Source organism: Oncorhynchus gorbuscha, linkage group LG08 (genome assembly GCF_021184085.1).
Source record: "Oncorhynchus gorbuscha isolate QuinsamMale2020 ecotype Even-year linkage group LG08, OgorEven_v1.0, whole genome shotgun sequence".
In the NCBI taxonomy this organism is placed as follows: Eukaryota; Metazoa; Chordata; class Actinopteri; order Salmoniformes; family Salmonidae; genus Oncorhynchus; species Oncorhynchus gorbuscha.
In genome coordinates, this window is record NC_060180.1 from 34613252 (window position 1) to 34626883 (window position 13632).

Genomic DNA, 13632 nt, shown 5'->3' on the forward strand with positions numbered 1-13632 from the left:
CATACACATGGTTAGCAGATGTTAATGCGAGTGGAGCGAAATGCTTGTGCTTCTAGTTCCGACAATGCAGTAATAACCAACAAGTAATCTTGCTAACAATTCCAAAACTACTACCTTATAGACACAAGTGTAAGGGGATAAGAATATGTACATAAAGATATATGAGTGAGTGATGGTACAGAGCGGCATAGGCAAGATACAGTAGATGGTATTGAGTGCTAGGTAAAGTCCCCCCTTATCTCAGCTCGCTGGTCACCATAGTATCTCCCACCTGTAGCACACGCTCCAGCAGGTATATCTCTCTGGTCACCCCCAAAACCAATTCTTTCTTTGGCCGCCTCTCCTTCCAGTTCTCTGCTGCCAGTGACTGGAACGAACTGCAAAAATTTCTGAAACTGGAAACACTTATCTCCCTCACTAGCTTTAAGCACCAACTGTCAGAGCATCATACAGATTACAGCACCTGTACATAGCCCACCTATAATTTAGCCCAAACAACTACCTCTTTCCCAACTGTATTTAATTTATTTATTTATTTTGCTCCTTTGCACCCCATTATTTTTATGTCTACTTTGCACATTCTTCCATTGCAAAACTACCATTCCAGTGTTTTACTTGCTATATTGTATTTACTTTGCCACCATGGCCTTTTTTGCCTTTACCTCCCTTCTCACCTCATTTGCTCACATTGTATATAGACTTGTTTATACTGTATTATTGACTGTATGTTTGTTTTACTCCATGTGTAACTCTGTGTCGTTGTATCTGTCGAACTGCTTTGCTTTATCTTGGCCAGGTCGCAATTGTAAATGAGAACTTGTTCTCAACTTGCCTACCTGGTTAAATAAAGGTGAAATAAATAAAAAATAAAAAATATGAGATGAGTATGTAAACAAAGTGGCATAGTTAAAGTGGCTAGTGATACATGTATTACATAAAGATGCAGTAGATGATATAGAGTACATTATATACATATGAGATTAATAATGTAGGGTATGTAAACATTATATTAGGTAGCATTGTTTAAAGTGGCTAGTGATATATTTTACATCATTTCCCATCAATTCCCATTATTAAAGTGGCTGGAGTTGAGTCAGTGTGTTGGCAGCAGCCACTCAATGTTAGTGGTTGCTGTTTAACAGTCTGATGGCCTTGAGATAGAAGCTGTTTTTCAGTCTCTCGGTCCCAGCTTTGATGCACCTGTACTGACCTCGCCTTCTGGATGATAGCGGGGTGAACAGGCAGTGGCTCGGGTGGTTGTTGTCCTTGATGATCTTTATGGCCTTCCTGAAACATCGGGTGGTGTAGGTGTCCTGGAGGGCAGGTAGTTTGCCCCCGGTGATGCGTTGTGCAGACCTCACTACCCTCTGGAGAGCCTTACGGTTGTGGGAGGAGCAGTTGCCGTACCAGGCTGTGATACAGCCCGACAGGATGCTCTCGATTGTGCATCTATAGAAGTTTGTGAGTGCTTTTGGTGACAAGCTGAATTTCTTCAGCCTCCTAAGGTTGAAGAGGCGCTGCTGCGCCTTCTTCACGATGCTGTCTGTGTGGGTGGACCAATTCAGTTTGTCTGTGATGTGTACGCCGAGGAACTTAAAACTTACTACCCTCTCCACTACTGTCCCATCGATGTGTATAGGGGGGTGTTTCCTCTGCTGTTTCCTGAAGTCCACAATCATCTCCTTAGTTTTGTTGACGTTGAGTGTGAGGTTATTTTCCTGACACCACACTCCGAGAACCCTCACCTCCTTCCTGTAGGCCGTCTCGTCGTTGTTGGTAATCAAGCCTACCACTGTTGTGTCGTCCGCAAACTTGATGATTGAGTTGCAGGCGTGCGTGGCCACGCAGTCGTGGGTGAACAGGGAGTACAGGAGAGGGCTCAGAACACACCCTTGTGGGGCCCCAGTGTTGAGGATCAGCGGGGTGGAAATGTTGTTGCCTACCCTCACCACCTGGGGGCGGCCCGTCAGGAAGTCCAGTACCCAGTTGCACAGGGCGGGGTCGAGACCCAGGGTCTCGAGCTTGATGACAAGCTTGGAGGGCACTATGGTGTTAAATGCCGAGCTGTAGTCGATGAACAGCATTCTCACATAGGTATTCCTCTTGTCCAGATGGGTTAGGGCCGTGTGCAGTGTGGTTGAGATTGTATCGTCTGTGGACCTATTTGGGCGTTAAGCAAATTGGAGTGGGTCTAGGGTGTCAGGTAGGGTGGAGGTGATATGGTCCTTGACTAGTCTCTCAAAGCACTTCATGATGACGGAAGTGGGTGCTACAGGGCGGTAGTCGTTTACCTCAGTTAAACTTCCGGCGCCGACAGAGATGGCCGCCTCGCTTCGCGTTCCTAGGAAACTATGCAGTTTTTTTTTTTTTTTTACGTGTTATTTCTTACATTAGTACCCCAGGTCATCTTAGATTTCATTACATAGAGTCGAGAAGAACTACTGAACATAAGAGCAGCGTCAACTCACCATCAGTACGACCAAGAATATGACTTTCGCGAAGCGGATCCTGTGTTCTGCCTTTCACCCAGGACAACGGAATGGATCCCAGCCGGCGACCCAAAAAAACGACTTTGTAAAAGGGGGAAACGGAGCGGTCTTCTGGTCAGACTCCGGAGACGGGCACATCGTGCACCACTCCCTAGCATTCTTCTCGCCAATGTCCAGTCTATTGACAACGAGGTTGATGAAATCCGAGCAAGGGTAGCATTCCAGGGGGACATCAGAGACTGTAACGTTCTTTGCTCCACGGAAACATAGCTCACTGGAGAGATGCTATCGGAATCGGTGCAGCCAGCTGGTTACTCCACGCATCGCGCCGACAGAAACAAACATCTTTCTGGTAAGAAGAGGGGCGGGGGCGTATGCTTCATGGTTAACGTGACGTGGTGTTATCATAACAACATACAGGTACTCAAGTCCTTCTGTTCACCTGATTTAGAATTCCTCACAATCAAATGTCGACCGCATTATCATCCAAGGGAATTGTCTTCGATTATAATCACAGCCGTATATATTCCCCCCAAGCAGACACATCGATGGCTCTGAACAAACTTTATTTGAGTCTTTGCAAACTGGAATCCATTTTTCCGGAGGCTGCATTCATTGTAGCTGGGGATTTTAACAAGGCTAATCTGAAAACAAGACTCCCTAAATTTGATCAGCATATCGATTGCGCAACCAGGGCTGGAAAAACCTTGGATCACTGCTATTCTAACTTCCGCAACGCATATAAGGCCCTGCCCCGCCCTCCTTTCGGAAAAGCTGACCACGACTCCATTTTGTTGATCCCTGCCTACAGACAGAAACTAAAACAAGAAGCTCCTGCGCTGAGGTCTGTTCAACGCTGGTCCGACCAATCTGATTCCACACTCCAAGACTGCTTCCATCACGTGGACTGGGATATGTTTCGTATTGCGTCAGACAACAACATTGACGAATACGCTGATTCGGTGAGCGAGTTCATTAGAACGTGCGTTGAAGATGCCATTCCCATAGCAACGATTAAAACATTCCCAAACCAGAAACCGTGGATTGATGGCAGCATTCGAGTGAAACTGAAAGCCCGAACCACTGCTTTTAATCAGGGCAAGGTGACCGGAAACATGACCGAATACAAACAGTGTAACTACTCCTTCCGCAAGGCAATCAAACAAGCTAAGCGTCAGTATAGAGACAAAGTAGAATCTCAATCTCATATATACACACTTTTCTACATTGTAGAATAATAGTGAAGACATCAAAACTATGAAATAACACATATGGAATCATGTAGTAACTAAAAAAGTGTTAAATAAATCAAAATAGATTTTAAATTAGATTCTTCAAAGTAGCCACCCTTTGCCTTGATGACCGCTTTGCTCATGGCATTCTCTCAACCAGCTTCAAGAGGTAGTCACGTGGAATTACATTTCAATTAACAGGTGCGCCTTGTTAAAAGTTAATTTGTGGAATTTCTTTCCTTCTTAATGCATTTCAGCCATTCAGTGGTGTTGTGCTAGAATACAGAAGATAGTCCTAGTTGGTAAAAGACCAAGTCCATATTATGGCAAGAACAGCTCAAATAAGCAAAGAGAAACGACAGTCCATCATTACTTTAAGATAGTCAGTCAATATGGAAAATCTCAAGAACTTTCAAAGTTTCTTCAAGTGCAGTCCCAAAAACCATCATGCCCTATGATGAAACTGGCTCTCATGAGGACCACCACAGGAAAGGAAGATGCAGAGTTACCTCTGCTGCAGAGGATAAGTTCAGTAGAGTTAACTGCACCTCAGTAGCCGCAAAACACCAATCTCAACATCAATAGTGAAGAGGCAACTCCGGGTATGCTAGCCTTCTAGGCAGAGTTGGAAAGAAAAAGCCATATCTCAGACTGGCCAATAAAAATAAAAGATTAAGATGGGCAAAAGAACACAGACACTGGACAGAGGAACTCAGCCTAGAAGGCCAGTCGCCTCTTCTATGTTGACATTGAGACTGGTGATTTGCAGTTACTATTTAATGAAGCTGCCAGTTGAGACTTTTGAGGGGTCTGTTTCTCAAGCTAGACACTCTAATGTACTTGTCCTCTTGCTCAGTTGTGCTCCAGGGCCTCCCACTCCTCTTTCTATTCTGGTTAGAGCCAGTTTGCTCTGTTCTGTGAAGAGAGTTGTACACAGCGTTGTACGAGATCTTCAGTTTCTTGGCAATTTCTCACATGAAATAGCCTTCATTTATCAGAACAAGAATAGACTGACAAGTTTCAGAAGAAAGTTATTTGATTCATTTTGAGCCATTTTGAGCCTGTAATCGAACCCACAAATGATGATGCTCCAGATACTCAACTAGTCTAAAGAAGGACAGTTTAATTGGTTCTTTAAAAAAAGCTGAAATAAGTCATCCTCTCTACTATTATTCTGACATTTCACATTCCTAAAATAAAATGGTGATCCTAACTGACCTAAGACAGTGAATTTTTACTAGGATTAAATGTCAGGAATTGTGAAAAACTGAGATAAATGTATTTGGCTAAGGTGTGTGTAAACTTCTGACTTCAACTGTATATATGGGGGATTGGAAATGATGCAGACAATTACATTGATGGAAGCAACAAATCAGCAATATTAAGCTGATCCACCATTAAATAAAAATTTGAAAATGCTAGGTTAAAACTTCACTAGGGTAGGGGGGCACTATTTTCACTTCCGGGTGAAAAGCGTGCCCAAAGTAAACTGTCTGCTACTCAGGCGCAGAAGCTAGGATATGCATATAATTGGTTGGATAGAAAACACTCTAAAGATTCTAAAACTGTTAAAATAATGTCTGTGAGTATAACAGAACTAATTTGGCAGACGAAAACCTGAGAACATGTTTTATGTTTTTTATGTTTGTAGTTTTCTATTGAATGCCATTACAGTATCCATTGACTTAGGACTCAAATGACACTTCCTAGATGTCAACAGTCTTTAGAAATGGTTTTAGGCTTGTATTCTGAAAAATGAGAGAGTCAAACCACTCTGAATGAGTGGACCCTACAGTGTCACAGAGATCTTTCATGCGCGCGACCAAGAGCCTCTTTCTTGTTTACCTTTTATATTGACAACGTTATTGTCTGGTTGAAATATTATCGATTATTTAGGCTAAAAACAACCTGAGGATTGATTATAAACATCGTTTGAAATGTTTCTACGAACTTTACAGATACTATTTGGATTTTTTTGTCTGCCTGTTGTGACTGCGTTTGAGCCTGTGGATTACTGAACAAAATGTGTGAACAAAATGGAGGTTTTTGGATATAAACAGGGACTTTATCGTACAAAACAAACATTTATTGAGTAAATGGTTGTCTTGTGAGTGCAACCATATGAAGATCATCAAAGGTAAGTGATTAATTTTATCTCTGTTTCTGACTTGTGTAACTCCTTTACTTAGCTGGTAACTGTTTGCAATGACTTGTCTGCTGGGCGCTGTTCTCAGATAATCGCATGGTATGCTTTCGTCGTAAAGCCTTTATGAAATTTGACACCGTGGTTGGATTAACAAGAAGTTAATCTTTAAACCAATGTATAACACTTGTATGTTTTATTAATTTTTATAAGGAGTATTTGTTTTTGAATTTGGTGCTCTGCAATTTCACTGGATGTTGGCCAGATGGACCGCTAGCGTCCCACGTACCCTTGGTGAGGTTTTAAAGATAACCCAATTTAGGTAATTTTGACAACCCAGCACTGGGTCAATACTGGCCAAACACAGATTGCCGTAATTCAACCCAGCAGGTTTGGGTTGTGCTTCTAATCCAGTGTCTTGGGTTGAGCGCTTGACCCAACTGCTAGGTAAATTAGACTATATTGCTGGGGTTAAAAAAAAACAGTGTGTTGGGTTGGGGGATTGACCCAGCAGCTGGGTAATTTATGTTATCCTTGGGATGTTTCAGTGTCATCCTAATTTCAATTTTGCTTGCATATTTTTGCATCCCATCCCTTCCCTACACACACACAATCAAGATACAATGTTGAATTTCTATTTTTTTTCTTCTATTAACTGTATTTCAGAACATACATCACGACAGAGAATGTACAAGAATATATATATTTTTAAATAGCACATTGAAACAAAGCCCTATTGTCTAAATACTGTGTGTATTATTTCACAAGATAAGATTTCATAAAATAGGATTGATTATTAGAATGTATTTATATTATTTCATGAACCAAACATTCCAAACATCAGACTAAAGCCTCAGTTGAAATTGATGTACACACTTGGAATTGGAGAAAAAACAAAGCATGCGTGCATGTGACACTGTCTGTCTTAAGTGGTATTAACACAGATCTGTGGGGGGCGGCAGGGTAGCCTAGTGGTTAGAGCATTGGACGGTTACAAGTTCAAATCCCAGAGCTGACAAGGTACAAATCTGTCGTTCTGCCCCCGAACAGGCAGTTAACCCACTGTTCCTAGGCCGTCATTGAAAATAAGAATTTGTTCTTAACTGACTTGCCTAGTAAAATAAAGGTAAAAAAAAATGCCACTTAAGGCAGAGGTAAATCAGTAGATATTCACGTTCACTGACACACTTCGACTATCTTAGGTGACAGCACACACATGCTGTTTTGCCATACAATAATGGTCTACATTTGGGTCGAATTAAAACATTGTTACACAGAACAAGTGTAAAATATTACATTTGAAGGTCACTATACTAAGGACATGGACTAATGACTCAATCACAATCCCCAAAATGTAACATTTGTATTTAAAATAAATTGTTACGATAGAATGAATATGTACCAGAACATGCTTCAGTAGTTATACTAAAGGCAAATGAGATGTACTGTAGGCAAAAAGCAGGCACAAATGCAATTTAAACAGATAGTGCCTTAAGAGCAATGGAATGAGAACCTTGTGGCTCATCCATCCATCCATTGATCTATTAATTCACAGGAACACTTGTTTCCTCCGGTCCCTTCTCACACTACATACAAGAGCAGATACTTATCCACTATTGTTCAGTGGAAAAAATACATGCTCGCAACAGTCTTACTGCAGGAGATACTGTATCTGGCAGCTGATACACCATGGTCTATAGGAATTCCTATGCTGGGGCAAAGTGGGAAAGTTGATATCAAACACATAATAAGACTTGAAGCACACATTTACATTTACATTTACATTTAAGTCATTTAGCAGACGCTCTTGTCCAGAGCGACTTACAAATTGGTGCATTCACCTTATGACATCCAGTGGAACAGTCACTTTACAATAGTGCATCTAAATCTTAAAGGGGGGGGAGAGGGAATACTTATCCTATCCTAGGTATTCCTTAAAGAGGTGGGGTTTCAGGTGTCTCCGGAAGGTGGTGATTGACTCCGCTGTCCTGGGGTCGTGAGGGAGTTTGTTCCACCATTGGGGGGCCAGAGCAGCGAACAGTTTTGACTGGGCTGAGCGGGAGCTGTACTTCCTCAGTGGTAGGGAGGCGAGCAGGCCAGAGGTGGATGAACGCAGTGCCCTTGTTTGGGTGTAGGGCCTGATCAGAGCCTGGAGGTACTGAGGTGCCTGAGAGCAGAGGAGAGAGAGTTAGCTTTAGCAGTGCGGAGCGCCTCCGTGATACAGAGGAGAGCAGTCTCAGTTGAATGACTAGTCTTGAAACCTGACTGATTTGGATCAAGAAGGTCATTCAGAGAGAGATAGCGGGAGAGCTGGCCAAGGACGGCACGTTCAAGAGTTTTGGAGAGAAAAGAAAGAAGGGATACTGGTCTGTAATTGTTGACATCGGAGGGATCGAGTGTAGGTTTTTTCAGAAGGGGTGCAACTCTCGCTCTCTTGAAGACGGAAGGGACGTAGCCAGCGGTCAGGGATGAGTTGATGAGCGAGGTGAGGTAAGGGAGAAGGTCTCCGGAAATGGTCTGGAGAAGAGGGGAGGGGATAGGGTCAAGCGGGCAGGTTGTTGGGCGGCCGGCCGTCACAAGACGCGAGATTTCATCTGGAGAGAGAGGGGAGAAAGAGGTCAGAGCACAGGGTAGGGCAGTGTGAGCAGAACCAGCGGTGTGGTTTGACTTAGCAAACGAGAATCGGATGTCGTCGACCTTATTTTCAAAATGGTTGACGAAGTCGTCTGCAGAGAGGGAGGAGAGGGGGGGAGGGGGAGGAGGATTCAGGAGGGAGGAGAAGGTGGCAAAGAGCTTCCTAGGGTTAGAGGCAGATGCTGTGACCTGTGACCCAAGCAGTGAACCTTGCTCCAATGCCGGTCCACTAATGACTGTAAACATCCGTGAGCAGTCCCGAAGAACCAACACAAATGGGTAGGGTCTGGTCACCTCCACCTGGTGCAGGTACTCAACCATGTTGGTCCCAACCTGTTAGAGAAAATATTTGATTTTAGAATATGAGAACTTTTGCAAAGCATGGAGGCACACTGACAATGCCATCTCACTATTTATTTGGTATATTCAAATCCCTGTTTGATGTCTACATCTTCCATTCATTTGAGTTTGAGCCTGGGGCTCATAGGTTCACTTTAAAAATACTTTAAAGTATATTTTTTTCTTCACTTTATTTAACCAGGTAGGCCAGTTGAGAACAAGTTCTCATTTACAACTGCGACCTGGCCAAGATAAAGCAAAGCAGTGCGACAAAAACAACAACAGTTACGCATGGGATAAGCAAACGTACAGTCAATAACAATAGAAAAATCTATGTACAGTGTGTGCAAATATAATAACATTAGGGAGGTAAGGCAATAAATAGGCCATGGTGTTACAATTTAGCATTAACACTGGAGTGATAGATGTGCAGATGATGATGTGTAAGTAGAGATACTGGGTTGCAAAAGAGCAAAAAATAAAAAACAATATGGAGATAAGGTAGTTGGTTGTGCTATTTACAGATGGGCTGTGTTCAGGTACAGTGATCGGTAAGCTGCTCTGACAGCTGATGCTTAAAGTTTGTGAGGGAGATATAAGTTTCCAGCTTCAGTAATTTTTGAAATTCGCTCCAGTCATTGGCAGCAGAGAACTAGAAGTAGAGGCAGCCAAAGGAGGTGTTGGCTTTGGGGATGACCAGTGAAATATACCTGCTGGAGCGCGTGCTACGGGTGGGGGTTGCTATGGTGACCAGTGAGCTGAGATAAGGCAGGACTTTACCTAGCAAAGACTTATAGATGGCCTGGAGCCAGTGAGTTTGGCGACGAATATGTAGCGATGGCCAGCCAAGGAGAGCATAGCGGTCGCAGTGGTGGGTAATATATGGGGCTTTGGTGACAAAATGGATGACACTGTGATAGACTACATCCAATTTGCTGAGTAGAGTGTTGGAGGCTATTTTGTAAATGACATCACCGAAGTCAAAGATCGGTAGGGATAGTCAGTTTTACGAGGGTGTGTTTAGCAGCATGAGTGAAGGGGGTTTTGTTGTGTAAGAGGTAGACGATTCTAGATTTAATTTTGGATTGGAGATGCTTAATGTGAGTCTGGAAGGAGAGTTTACAGTCTAACCAGACACCTAGGTATTTGTAGTTGTCCACATATTCTAAGTCAGAACCATCCAGAGTAGTGATGCTAGGCGGGCGGGTGCGGGCGGCAATCGGTTGAAGAGCATGCATTTATTTCTACTTGCATTTAAGAGCAGTTGGAGGCCACGGAAGGAGTGTTGTATGGCATTGAAGCTTGTTTGGAGGTTTGTTAACACAGTATCCAAGGAAAGGCCCAATGTATACAGAATGGTGTCGTCTGCGTAGAGGTGGATCAGAAAATCACCAGCAGCAAGAGCGACATCATTGATGTATACAGAGAAATGAGTCGGCCCGAGAATTGAACCCTGTGGCACCCCCATGGAGACTGCTAGAGGTCCGGACAACAGGCCCACCGATTTGACACACTGAACTCTATCTGAGAAGTAGTTGGTGAACCAGGCGATGCAGTCATTTGAGAAACCAAGGCTATTGAGTCTGCCGATAAGAATGCGGTGATTGACAGTCGAAAGCCTTGGCCAGGTCGATGAAAATGGCTGCACAGTAGTCTTTTATCTATGGCTGTTATGATATAGTTTAGGACTTTGAGCGTGGCTGAGGTGCACCCATGTCCAGCTCGGAAACCAGATTGCATAGTTGAAAAGGTACAGTGGGAATCGAAATGGTCGGTGATCTGTTTTTTAACTTGGCTTTCGAAGACTTTAGATAGGCATCGCAGGAAGGATATATGTCTATAGGTCTATAACAGTTTGGGTGTAGAGTGTCTCCCCCTTTGAAGAGTGGGATGACCGTGACAGCTTTCCAATCTTTAGGGATCTCAGACGATATGAAAGAGAGGTTGAACAGGTTAGGGGTTGCAACAATTTCAGCAGATAATTTTAGAAAGAGAGGGTCTAGATTGTGTAGCCCAGCTAATTTGTAGGGATCCAAATTGCAGCTCTTTCAGAACATCAGCTATCTGGATTTGGGGGTAAAGGAGAAGCGGGGGGGGGGGCTTGGGCAAGTTGCTGCGGGGGGGTGCAGAGCTGTTGGCCGGGGTAGGGGTAGCCAGGTGGAAAGCATGGCCAGCCGTAGAAAAATGCTTATTGAAATTCTTGATTATCGTATATTTATTGGCGGTGACAGAGTTTCCTAGCCTCAGTGCAGTGGGCAGGTGTTCTTATTCTCCATGGACTTTACGGTGTCCCACAACTTTTTGTAATAAGTGCTACAGGATGCAAATTTATGTTTGAAAAAGCTAGCTTTAGCTTTCCTAACTGACTGTGTATACTGGTTCCTGACTTCCCTGGAAAGTTGCATATCACGTGGGGCTATTCGATGCTAATGCAGTACGCCACAGGATGTTTTTGTGCTGGTCAAGGTGAGTAAAGTCTGGAGTGAACCAAGGGCTATATCTGTTTTTAGTTCTCCATTTTTTAAATTGGGCATGCTTATTTAAGGTGGTGAGGAAAGCACTTTTAAAGAACAACCAGGTGTCCTCTACTGATGGGATGAGGTCAATATTCCATAATACCTGGGCCAGGTCGATTAGAAAGGCCTGCTCGCTGAAGTGTTCTAGGGAGCGTTTGACAGTGATGAGGGTTGGTCGTTTGACCGTGGGCCCATTACGGACACAGGCAATGAGGCAGTGATCGCTGAGATCCTGGTTGAAGACAGCAGAGGTGTATTTAGAGGGCAAGTTGGTCAGGATGATATCTACGAGGGTGCCCATGTTTGCGGATTTAGGGTTGTATCTGGTCGGTTTCTTGATCATTTGTGTGAGATTGAGGGCATCTAGCTTAGATTGTAGGATGGCCGGGGTGCTAAGCATATCCCAGTTTAGGTCACCTAACAGTACGAACTCTGAAGATAGATGTGGGGCAATCCATTCACATATGGTGTCCAGAGCACAGCTGGGGGCTGAGGGGGGTCTAAAACAAGTGGCAACAGTGAGAGACTTATTTATGGAAAGGTGGATATTTAAAAGTAGAAGTTCGAACTGTTTGGGCACAGACCTGGATAGCATGACAGAATTCTGCAGGCTAACTCCGCCCCCTTTGGCAGCTCTACCTTGACGGAAAATGTTGTAGTTAGGGATGGAAATTTCAGAATTTTTGGTGGCCTTCCTAAGCCAGGATTCAGACACGGCTAGGAAATCAGGGTTGGTGGAGTGTGCTAAAGCAGTGAATAAACTCAAATTTAGGCATGTGTAGCCGAGTGATCATAGGGTCCAATGAGGTGTGTCAGGTAGCCGTTTGGTAGTCGCTACTATGATAGGCGAGCAGGAAGCATGCCGTTCGGAAAGCTAGCGGGCCGGGGCTAGCAGATGGGTCTAAGGCGACATCACAACGGAAAAGCCTGTTGAAACCACATCAGACGATTACGTCGGCAGACCAGTCATGATGGATCGGCTGGGGCTCCGTGTCGGCAATAAAGGGTCCAGGCCAATTGGCAAAATAGGTATTGTAGCCCGCGAATTATCGGGTATACCTCTTCGGCTAGCCGCGAGATGGGCCTAGCTCGAGGATAGCCCAAGGCTAACTGGTGCTTGCTTCGGGACAGAAGCATTAGCCAGCAGTAGCAGCTAGCTAGCTGCGATGATCCGGTGTAATGGCCCAGAACTTGCGGCAGGAATCCGGTGATGTGGTGGAGAAAAGCAGTCCGATATGCTCTGGGTTGATATCGCACTGTGCAGACTGGCAGGTATTTACCGAGCAAAGCTGGCTGGTGTCTGAGCTAAAGGTGAAGAACGCTAGCCGTGGCTAACAGTGACTACTAGCTAGTAGCTAGTTAGCTGGGTAGCTTTTGATGGAGGTTCCAGTTATAACGTATAAAAATAGCAGATCCGTACCACACCTGCATTGCTTGCTGTTTGGGGTTTTAGGCTGGGATTCTGTACAGCACTTTGAGATATCAGCTGATGTACGAAGGGCTATATAAATACATTTGATTGGATTTGATTTGATTGGGGAGGCGGGTTGCAGGAAAGTATATTTAGATCGTAGGTGGAAAGTGACATTAAAAATAAATACGAAAAAAAACTTGACGAAACCGACTATTTACATGGGACAAGACTGGACAAGACAAAAACACGTCTGACTGCTACGCCATCTTGGATAAGTAGTTTACTTTACTACTTATATTTTTGACAACTTTTACCCCACTACATTCATAAAGAAAATAATGTACTTTCTACTCCATACATTTTCCCTGACACCCAAAAGTACTAGTTACATTTTGAATGCTTAGCAGGACAGGAAAATGGTCTAATTCACACACTTAAAGAGAAAATCCCTGGTCATCCCTACTGCATCTGATCTGGCGGACTCACTAAATACAAATGCTTTGTTTGTAAATTATGTCTGAGTGTTGGTGTGTGCCCCTGGCTGTCTGTAAATTTTAAAAAAATTAAATAAAATAGTGCTGTTAAGGAATGTGAAATTATTTATAATTTTACTTCTGATACTGATATTTTAGCAATTACATTTACTTTTGATACTTAAGTATATATAAAACTAAAAGTCAAAAAGTATTTGCTCAAGTAGAATTTTACTAGGTAACTTTCACTTTTACTTGAGTCATTTTCCATTAAGCCATCTTTACTTTTACTTAAGTATGACAGATGGGTACTTTTCCCACCAATGGTTCATTTACACAACACTAACAACGTTTCCATCCAACCATTTCATGCAGGTGATTTGCCTGACGCA